We start from the raw sequence: 12,187 nt of genomic DNA on the forward strand, positions 1-12,187 counted from the left end.
GGCAAGAAGCCTGAAGAGGGTTAGTTCTACATGGGCAACACTTTGTGTAGATTTGGTATTGCAGAGTTTGCCCTAGTTACCGGGCTAAATTTTGGGAAATCACCGTCCCCAGATGAGTTGAAAGAGCATCTTTCAAGTGATCGGATCATCCATGAATATTTTAATAGTGATTCGAAGGTTAGTTTTGGTCAGTTGGAAGATGATTTGAAGACCTCCACAAACCCAGAAGATGCATTTAAGCTGGGTTTGTGCTATTTGATAGAGGGGGTACTGAATGCCCCAGAGAAGACAACGACGATATGGGGAGATTCCCTGAGGATGGTTGAGGATCTTGATTACTTTTTAAAGTATCCATGGGGGAAGTTGTCATTTAAGAAGGTTAGCAAAGGAGTTCAAAAGGACATGAAGAAGCAATTGAAACACTACGAGGAGAAGAAGAAAGAGGGATCAAGCAAAAAACAGAAGGAGGTGAAGTATAGTTTCTATGGCTATGCACCCGCGCTTCTTTACTGGGCTTTTGAGGCCATGCCATCTCTCGGGAGTAAGTTCGGTGAGAACAGTGGGAACCAGATACCGAGGATGCTTAGCTGGGCTACGAAGACTGATATCACTATTTCGACCGCTCAGTTGGTTCCTATATTCACCAACCGTCAAGTAAGTTCCATTTTATCTTGTTTAATGTCACAAATTAATTGATTAACGATTTATTTTATTAAATTTTTCCTGACACATGTTATTCAACCATGCAGTTAATGGTATTTTCCATGCTGAAGCCACGTCCCGGTGAGGTAGTCTACTACAATAGCCTCCCAGAAGTTGATTCCAGGTTATTCCCTGAGTTGGAATCAACTGTGGGGGAGGCTGGGACTACAACAGAGGAAGTAGTAGTACCTGAGAATGATGCAGAGAAGCTGGCAAAAGTTGTAAAGGAAGCCTCCATTTTTTACGAGGATGTCCCGAGGGTTGAGGAGGGCCTTTCACAGGCCTGAGCAGTTTCATCTAGTCAGGTTGCCCAGCCTGATTATGAGCAATTGATGCAGAGGCTCAAGAGGGTTGAGGAGGGCCAGGCAACCTTACTACAGAATCAGACTACGATCATGGCTCAGTTAGCGCAGCTGCTTTCACTGGTCTCAGGTCGATCCACCGACGTAAAATCAGATACAGAGTCTGATATCTTGCCTGCAGACTATGAGCGCGGTGATCAACCCTCCACTCCACAGGCCCAGACATCTACAGTTGCTAGTGATGCTGACAGTCCCATTGTACGAGTACTGCAGCCCGAGGAGGCAGCTGGCCTTGAAGTTGTCAGGAAGAAACGCAGGCCCAAGCATTTTGATGACTTCATCGACCCAACGAAGAAGATCAGACAAGATAAACAGGGGCTAGTTGCTGAACCATTGAGGAAGTGTGACCCACAACAGGAGAAGAGCTTCCAAAAGTGGATCATCAGGAAGATCGACAGCAAGAGAGACCGAAACGTCTATACTGGGACGCACGGTGTGGCATGGTTCTTGTAGTTGCACACAGTCCAGACATGGCTTTGGGATTCAGTATGTAAAGTACATTCATGTTTTCAATTCAATCTTAAAATATATTGATGGTACTAACAAATTTTCATATTTTTTCAGCATATTGATGCCGCTTTGCAAATGTTACGCCGTCGACGTCACTTTTATCATGCTGCATTTCGGCAGGATGCTGCGATCATGAACACCACCTTCCCCCAAGCGTGCCTAGGTCCTTGGAATCATTTCTGAGAGTCTGGCACTAAGTATACATGGGATGACGATGTGCTGAAAATGTTGAAGGGAGATGATAATCAATTCATTGTATCATGGAAAAATGTGAGTGAAGTATATTTTTCCTTGCACGTCGAGAAAGCCGCACATTGGATCGCCATTGAAGTCTCCATTCCAACGTGGTGCATCAACATTTATGATTCCAACCATAGCGTGCTCAGTCCCACTCTGATGGAGGAAGCGATCAAGCCTTGGTGCTTATTGTTGCCTTCGTTGTTATGGTGTTCTAGCATGTTTGACGACCATGAGGACCTCCAAGTATCTCCTAAGCAGAACGCAAAGCCTTTTTCATATTGTCGTATTCCTCCGAAGGAGTGTCCTCAGACTAAGACAAGGTATTCCCCTATTTAATTAGTGTATTTTGAAATCTAAAAATTAAAGTTATTTTTATCTTCTATTGACACAAAATCGATTATATGCAGTGGGGATGTGGTATGTTTGCCATCAAACATATCGAGCATTTGGTTGCCAGGCTACCACTCGATACCGTTATCAATGAGAACATCCAGCATTTCAGGACCAAGTGGTGTGTGGACCTATTCTATCAGAATTTGTCCCCGTAATGCTCTTTACATTTTCTTCATACACATCTTGTATAGTATAGCATATAGTTAGTTTTGTATATTATTTTTTATCAAACAATATTTTTTTAAAAAGTTATTAGATAAAAAAGTACTAAATTCACATAATGTGTCTGCCTCGACATCCAAACCACAAAGTATTAGAAGAAGTACTCCATATAATAATTACATAATTACTCCAAAATTAATTAAATAATTACCTAAGACAATATTTTAAATCCTAGCCTTACATGACTTCCTATTGTGCCCACTACCACCACATCTGTTACACTTACGTGGCTTGACAATATTTTCCCCGCATGAAGCATAGCAATTTGTCTTTCGCCTACCCACTTTCTGCTTCTTGGGCCTTCTTACAGAGGTTTTCTCAACGGGGACTCCGACAACCGTATCTCTGATGTGATTAGGGATTACCCATTCATCCTCGTTCCCAATAGGGTAAATAATATCTTTATAAGTGTCCTTCAATGCCTCGATTCTATAGTAAGGGGAACACAATGAGTAAATGTTTATGCTTATTTTTCTGGTTGCAGCAAAAGCATGTACACAGGGCATCCCAATGGTTTGGAACATGCCACAAGAGCATGATTTTGTGGCCAAGTTCACTTCACCATCACCATTACCATCGACCATAAGAAATTCGTGATGACCAAGGACTTGGACATCCAAAAAAATTGCTTTATCACCTATTTGCTTCAAGTCCTTTTCCATCTCAGGTGATAACACAGTCGTTGTTGTTGCAGCTCTTTCACGTCTATCTGCAAACCAAGATTGAAGAGAGAATCTTATGAATTCAAGAAAAGTGGCGACTGGAAAGCTCCTTGCCTCCTTTGTTTTATTGTTAAAGCTTTATGCGTAGTTACTCGTCATGATATTGTATCGGTTACCAGGAAAATAAGCACTACTCCACCTTTCAAAGCCAATTCCCTCTAGATATTGAGCAATGGGCGGATCAATTACCTTAATCTTGTCAAAGAACTTGTGAAATTCCGTTCTTCGAAATGCGTACGCTGCACACCCCATGATGTCTTGCACGTGGTCAGTTTTGAATTTTGCCACAACATTCATACAGATATGATGGTAACATGCACCGTGATACGCATCTGGGAACACAAGCTCCAAAGCATGATTAATGATTTTATGCCTGTTCGATACAAAAGCAAGGTTCTCAACGTCCCCTATGGCTTCCTTCAATTTTCTCATGAAATAAGTCCAAGAGTTATGGTTCTCACTCTCCACCAATGTAAACACAATCGGAAACAACTGGTTGTTTGCATCCAACGCAACAGCACAGAGCATGTAGCCACCATACTTATTCTTCAAGAATGTGCCATCCACACAAATTACAGGACAACAGTACTGAAAACCACGCCTAGAAACACTGAGGGAAAAGAAGCAATACAAGAAACGACCATCTTCTGCTACAAAATCAATAATTTTACCTGGGTTCTTATGCTCCAACTGACACAGGTATCCAGGTAACTTGGAGTATGATTCCTCAGGTGTCCCTCTGACATACATAAGAGCCTTTTCTCTGCATCTCCACGCCTTCTAATAGCTCATTTCGACCCCAAAATAGTGCTTCATGTCCTCCCTTATATTGTTTGCCATGTACCGAGTACCATCGGTAGAAAATTTCCTCTTGATTAGGTGCCCAACAACCCACGGTGATGCTTGACGGTGGTCCTTATCTCGAATTTCTTGTGAGCAAGTGTGTACTTCGTTGTATACAGTAATCTCGAACATTTCAGATCGCATTTTTTTCTTACCCCTCAATCTCCAACCACAATCAGGTTCCTTGCAGGTAATGTACCATACATCAGTCCCAGATTTCTTCACCATAAACTCAAAATTATTCTTCATCGCAAATATGGATGCTTTGGTTTTCAATTCAAGCTTGTTCTGAAAGAACTTCCCAAGGTGCAATTCTCCTGAAGCTTTGCTGGTTGAGGAATGATGTTGATGTGAGGCCTCTATATCCTCTTTGGTGAACATGGGAGCACTCCATGTTCTATGATCTTCACCTAAGTCCAATGGAGAACTCCATCTAAAACTATCATCGGTTCTACTTGGACCTAGACAACTACTGCTGGTCCCAGGTGTTTACCGATCTTCTATTCTGCGCTCCTCATCTACCATAACATCTGAACTCGGTGTTGGAAAATCTGCCCTAACATCTGGCCCACCAAGATCTGTTTCATCAGCAACAGGATTGTCGTTGACATAAGGATCGTAGCCATAGGGATCATACTCCGCCGTGTCATGCACATATGGCGGATCTGTAACTGGGATATCATCATGGACTATGACGTCTGGATTTGTCTCGGGAACACATGTTCCAACGCCACCTTGAGTTCCTTTGAAACCATGACATGGAGGAGAAATGTTCTCTTCAAATCGATCTTCTTTATTAACGCTGGCAAAAGCCGATGCATTTCTTATACCTCCCTTCTTAATCAATGTCACACATAGAGGAATGCACGCACATGCCTATCATTTTTTATAACGGTAGGTTTGACAGATTGTGATAGGCATGTGTACGGGACCTCAATTTTCAAGTCATGCACACATTTATCCACTTCAAGCTCATCGTGCAGAATGTCAAGCAGTTGCTCATACGTCACACCCTTCTCCACGGGTAGAACTTGATTTTCACCATCCTTGAAAATCCAATCCCTATTTTCGAGTTCCCAAACACCATTGAATGCAACAAATATGGAAACAGTCGAATCTGCAACAAAAAAACAAAAAAAAAAGGTCAAAAAATTAAACTACAACATAAAATAGCAAAATGTCGATTTCTATCGAGGTCAACCCATCGAGGCCCATTGATTCCAATCGAGTCCTATCGAGGCAATACTACATAATTAAGTTTTATGCCTCTATCGAGGTTCATCGAGGCATATCGAGGTAGCCATTTCCCCTTATGTGAGGATGTTATAGAGACTCATCGAGGCATATCGAGGTAGCTATTCCCCTTTATGTGAGGATGTTATCGAGACCCATCGAGGCTCATCGAGGCATATCGAGGTATACAAATAATATAATACATGAGGATTTATCGAGGTCCATCGAGGACCATTGAGTCCTATCGAGGCAGACAAAAAACCCAGAAAAAAAACCAAGAAAGGAACGAAAATTCATTCCGACAGTGAAAAATTACAATAAAACATGAAGGCATACACAGATCTGTTCGAAATAGCAAAATCAATGTTGATAAACAAGTTTCCTCACTACATATAACAAATATATACTTACCCATACGATTTTTGATCCGAAATCCAAAATGAAGTCCCTGCCTTGAAAGGATTCACAACTTGCCTTGAAATAAGCTCGAAAATTTGTATAGATTAAGTAGCCTTATTTTTTTTTGTGTACAAGAGCTTGAGAGATTGAGAGGGAAAATGTGAGAGATAGAGAGGGAGAAGACAATGGGAGAAAAATAGGAAAATTTATGATAGGGGCATTTTTGGTAATCCAAAGAATACTAGAATAAAAATGTGAGGTTTTTTTTGGTTGGTATAATTTTATCATACAATGTCACTTAATGCATTAAAAGTCAAATTTCCCTTTTAAAAAGCTACCTTTTCATGTAAAACTTTTTTTATGGACTAAAAAACTTCACTTTAAGATAACATTATCTCATATACATTTTAGTTACCTATTTAGATTATTCACCTTTAAAACTATGATTTCATTTTTAGGTTATATTGTGTTGCCTTTTTGTTTAAGATACCTCAAAAAAAAAAAAAAATTGTAGCAACATTTACATTACCTTCACACATATTTAAGAAACTAATGAGTTACAATAAAGTATAAAAATTTGTCATATGGTTTATTAGCAAAATTAGTATTGTTAATTTTGTTAGTAATGAACTGATTTTATGATGTTTAAGATACAATTTGGTTTCCTCATGATGTTTTTTTAGAAACCTATCAAAGTTGTTCTATAAAATAGTCTTATTTAGAATACCATCTAGATATAGTAAATGTTAAATGTTAAATGTGAAATAACTATACTTTGAGTAATGATTTGTGCACCCAAAATATACACTCAAATATTACACACAGTGATGTGGCAGTTTAGCCTAGCCAATGACATTTATTAAAACTGGGACCCACTGTTTTAAAAAGCAGTGACACGTCACTGTGTGTAATGTTTGGGTGTATATTTTGGGTGCACATGTCATTACTGCTATACTTTATAGTAACTCACCAACTTGGTTCGCATATTGAATTTTATTTAACTTTAATGTTGAGTTACTTTTTATTGGAGTATAGTGTCCCACATGGAACAAGAGTAAGAATATTGAGTTATTATCAGAACATGAGTAACTCCACTAATCACTAATTGAATTTTAGATGGAACCTCATGATTATTGTCATGGTATCATGAACCATATCCCTAGCGGGTATTTGATCCACATTGATCCAAATAGTGAGTCGAATAAAAAAAAAGTAAGTTGCATGAAATCCATATAGTGCAACAAGACACTTGAGATCCAAATAGCAAGCTAAGCCGCACGAGATTCACATAGTGCAAAAAAAGACACTTGAGATCCAAAAAAATAAGTAAGCTGAGAAATGTTACTTGTGATCCGATGATTCAAGATTGGTGAGCAAAAAATAGACACCATCTTGAGGGGGATATTGGAGTACAGTGTCCAACATGACATAAGTGTAAGAATATTGAACATTAATACGAACATGTGTAATTTTACTATTCACCAATTGGTTTTTAGATAGAAACTTATGATTCTTGTCACTTTTTTTTGTTAACAAACCATAAAAGAAACTAAAAGATAGCTTTTGATTCCAGTCATCTTCTCCGGTGATGGCAAAAAAATATATGCTTCCTCCATATCAAAATAACCATCTTGAAGAGTAGGTCACGATGATACCACTTTTGAGCCCAACCGACTAGCAGAATGACCGGAAAAGATTTTTGAAATCAAGAAAAAGAAATAGATGAAAGAGAAAAAGAAACATTAAAAAAAAGTGGACGATGGACAGAAAGAGAGAGAATGAGAAAAACATTTCTTTTTTAAATGGGAAGAGGAAAGTGTAGTTATATGAGCAAATAAAAGTATTTTTTAAATAAAATGCTATTTTGGTTGTGTAGTGTAATTTTTACCAAACAAATCCAAATAGTGTTCAGTAAAACTAAAAATCAACAAAATCCAATAAAATTATAAATCAGTTACTAAACTAAAACAAAACTACTAATATTAGTAATCAGTGACTAAATTAGGAAAAAAATTCTCCAAATCTGAAAACTAGGTACACCAACGTTAGTGAATAAGTTGTAAAATGATTTTTTGCAACAAAAAACCCTATGCTCTTCTACCCTTTGGCACTTAAGTTCTCACTCTTCATATTTTTGCATTTAAATCCCCATTCTCAATGAAAAGTTGCAACTGTTAGTGATTGAGCTCATTCTGTTAGTTTTGACCATGAAACACTCACGTGTGTCTCACGTGACTTTAAAGTGCAGGGAAGTTGGATGGAAGTAAAGGAAAAACAAATAGGTCTTTCGTTTTCCAAAGCCTTGAGGATGTGTCCCCCTCTAATGTATCGACTGCATCTGAAGAAGATGTTACAACGGGTTTGATGGCAACATCGACGACAATTGTGGCATTGCAAAACAAGTGTCCCCTAGGTATGGAGGTGGAGGAAAAGAATGGTCCAATCTTGAGAAGAGGCTTGTAAGGACAAAGAGTGTGAGTGGTATTAATATATGAAAGAGAACCATGGTGAAGAAGACCCTTATTTGAGAGCAAGAGAATATGTCATACAGCTGGAGAATTTGAAAGTATATTATTTAGTTTCATCTCTTTATTTGTTTCTTTTGTTTTGGTTGGTAGTGGGGATGAGAATTTGAGTTAAATAAAGTTAGTTTCAATTTAGATTATGTTATATATATATATATATATATAATGAAATTTTATAGTAGGTGTGCTAGTGTAGCTTACAAGTAGAGACATATCTGTTTTTGACATGTAGAAAAATTATAATCAAATTTTATATATATATATATTGTAGTTATAGTAAACATCCAACCAGTTTTCAAAATAAGAGTTCAAAATGGTTAGTTGGATGTGTATAAAAAAAAAAGCACGAGTGCAATTGACTATTTGAACCTTATTTTGGGCAGCGTAAATCATTTAGAATTTCTTAAAAATTAGTGAGATGTCTTTTATAACTACCATGTACGGCATCATATAAAAAAAATTGGGTTATTATTTATCTACATATCAAAAACATAAACGCCCTTACCGGTAAGGGCTCAACTAACACCCATACTATAAAATTTTCCTATATATATATATATAAGAATTCTCCTATAGGGGCTTCACTTTAAGCCCTATCGGTAGGGCTCTTAGTGTTCTCAACCCGTGAACAGTTTTCAAAGCGATTTTTTTTATGATCGTGTATATTGTAGCTATTTAGAGTATCTGCACATTTTCAGAAAATTCCGAATAGTTTACATTACCGAAAACTAAGTTCAAACATGTTATTGCACACGTGACTAATTTTTTTTATGCGAGTGGAAAACAACATGTTTGAACCTAGTTTTCAATACTGTAAATTATTCGAAATTTTCTGAAAATTTGCAGGATGCTCTAAATAGCTACAATATACACAGTCATAAAAAAATCGCTCGAAAAACTGTTCACGGGTCGAGAAACACTGAGAGCCCTACCAGTAGGGCTTAAAGTGAAACCCCTATAGAAAAATTGTCATATATATATATATGTGTATGGGTGTGTCTGTTGTGCGACTATCACTTTAAGCCGTACCTGGAAGGCTTGTTTTTAGTAGTTGGTTATGTATCCAATGGACAATGTATTTATGGTCCATTGTAATTATTGTAAGTGCATTTACATGTAAAATATTATTGGGTCTCTTCCAAAAAGTCTCTGTGGGTCGACTTTTGAGCCAAAAATCTGAGTTTCTTAAATCACATGTTGTTTGGTATACAATAATTTGAAGACGAGAATGAGAATCTGAACACTTTCTTATGTTTGGTATTGGGTTCGAATTTTTCCAACCACGGGAACTGAACTTCAAAGGATTTAACATTTCCTGATTCTGAGTTCAAGTGAAACCCACATGGTTTTTAGATGCCCAGAAATATAAAAAATTCAAAAAAAAATTTAAATGACTAATTTTATTTTTTAAACTCATAATATAAAATTAAATATACACAAATTATAAAATGATAATTAATGTTTGTTTATTTATAGAAATTGATATGTAAAGCATTTATATCCTTAGTATTTAATAACTCTATTTTTAAATTTTGTTAAACTTTATTTCATGGTTAAAATTGTTTATAAATTATAATCTAAGAGAAAATTTGGTAATTTTTTTTTTTATAAATGTCATTTGCTAGTTATGATTATATTATAGATTATTTTGATAAAAATATAAGAAATTTGCATATTTGGTATCCTGTAATTTTGCAAAGTATTAATTTGGTACCCACTATTATGAATATTTCTCACTTGGTAACCTTAATTTTGCAAATTAGTTAAAAATGATACCTTATGCTCAAATCTGGTCAATAAAATTTTCATAATGACTAAATTGCCCTTAGTTAATGAATTAATTAGTTTTAACTTATTTTTATGATTTGTATATATATTTTAATTAATAAAAAACAAAACAAAAAACATGAATGAATTTAACAACAATTTTAAAATAAAAAAAAATTAATACTAGATTTAACAACAAAACTTCATCTTCTTGCGATTCTTTTTCTTTAGTTCATACCAAAATTTAATCAAATCTTTTAAAAAACTCTCAAGAATGCTCAAGAATAATCCATAATAAAATCACACCCCAAATCAAATTCCAAAACCGAAATCAGAAACAATAACAAAATCAAGTCTTCAACCTGTTTCAAAGTTATACAAAATCAAAATCTCAAACCCAAAATAAATTAGAAAAGAAAACATGTCTTAGATTCATATTTGTATTATTTTTTGAAAAAAAAATTAAACCCAGTTCAAGCTCCCTCATTGTTGTCGGTTAAGCTGCACCTCCATAGACTATATCTATTGTTGCCTTTACCCTCCATCGCCACAGCCCAGTTCAGTCGCCACATCGCTCAGAACTGAAGTCCCCTACATCCAGCGTCGCCTTCAACCAGCCCCTCAAAGCTATATCGCAATTCCTCCACCTTCGGTATGGATTGGTCGTTCCCCTATAGTAAAAAAAATATATGGAGAGGAAGAATAGGACGAGAACAAGCGTTAAAGAAGATGGGAATCTGGAAAACTTAACCCACATGAGCTAAAGTTAGAAGCCAAAAGCCCACAATCGTCTCAAACCTCCCAGACGCGCCTATAACCAGCGCCAATCAGCTACAGTAGCGGAAGAGAAAGTGAAAGGTAGAAGAGGAAGAAAAAGAGATGAGAAGAGATTGGCACCAGTTCAGACCATGATTTGCCTTGTCCCTGGCCTCTCAACCCAGCTCCCATTCCGTCTTCGACAAGCACTCAACCCAGCTCTTGCTTCGACCATGACTCGAAGAAGAAGAAACTGCACGGGGACGGAGAAAGAGGAGAATGAGATCTAGGAATATTGTTTTTCAGTTTAATTTGTTTTATGTTTATTAAACTAATTTTATTTATTTTAATTTGTTTTGTTTTTAATTATTTTATAATTTTAACATTAATTTTATATAAATATATGAGTAGGACCAATTATACTATGACATGTGTCTCATATTTTTTTAATATAATTTCAATTATTTATAACTAAGAGTAATATGGTCATTATGAAAAATATGCTGACCAAATTGGATCGGAAGGTATTATTTTTAACTAATTTACAGAATTGAAGGTACCATGTGAGAAATATTGATAATAGAGGGTATTAAATTGATACTTTGCAAAAATACAGGACATCAAATAAGTACCTACCCAAAAATATATTATTAAATTTTAATTTTATGAAAATATAAAAAATAATTAATTCCTACGCATAACCAAACATAATATTTTAACTACATCTGTTCTGAACTTCCAACATCTTTTTCGTCCAATAAGTTGGGTCTATCAATCTCCCCAATCGCTCAATCTTAATCTCAATCTCAATCTATGTTGAGGTGCTGCTTTGCAATTGGTGTGTTATTTATCACGATGTGGGCTATGACCTTTTTCTTGACTGCAATTTGGGTTTGGGAAGCTAGTTGACAAAAAAAGAAGAAGAGTAATGATATGTGCACTCAAAATATGCACAAAAACATTACCCACAGTGACGTATCACTGCTTTTTAAAACAGTGATTCCAATTTTAATAAATATGATTGACTAGGTTAAACTGTCACATTACTGTGTGTAATATTTGAGTGTATATTTTAAGTACATATATTATTAATCAAATAAGAAAAGAAGTAAAACTCCCGCAACAACAACAAATGCAAAAAATAAAGGGCATCCAACTTCACTGATGAGTAAAACGCAGACTGCGAAAATCGGGAAGAAGGTTCTTGAATTGGAAAAGTCACTTTAATGAATGGTATCACTACTTGGGTACCCCAATATATTCATATGAGCTTATTGTGTAAAACTATATCCGATGCTCCTCAGAAGAAACTGTGTTTCAGGAAGTCCCATTTTTTATTTATTTTTCGTTCATTTTTGTTTGACTAAAAAACTTTAGCCACTCACACCTGTTATATATTTATATGTTCATACGTAAATCCATTAACACCATCTTCTTATTCCTATCTCTCTTTTTCTTTTTGAAACAAAATCTAGAACAAATGACTTCCTCTATTAGACTGGTTTTTCTAGCT

General features: G+C 36.0%; 1 long non-coding RNA gene across 1 annotated transcript; it reads right to left on the reverse strand.

Annotated features, from left to right (window-relative positions):
• Nucleotides 1-10,210: 10,210 nt before the first annotated feature.
• LOC133831594 (uncharacterized) lies at nt 10,211-11,091 on the reverse strand. Its single transcript, XR_009892537.1, has 2 exons — nt 10,674-11,091; nt 10,211-10,589 (listed from the first exon to the last, which is right to left on the reverse strand). It is a non-coding gene; the product is annotated as an uncharacterized LOC133831594 (long non-coding RNA).
• Nucleotides 11,092-12,187: the final 1,096 nt, after the last annotated feature.

This window comes from Humulus lupulus, chromosome 1 (genome assembly GCF_963169125.1).
Source record: "Humulus lupulus chromosome 1, drHumLupu1.1, whole genome shotgun sequence".
Lineage (NCBI taxonomy): Eukaryota > Viridiplantae > Streptophyta > Magnoliopsida > Rosales > Cannabaceae > Humulus > Humulus lupulus.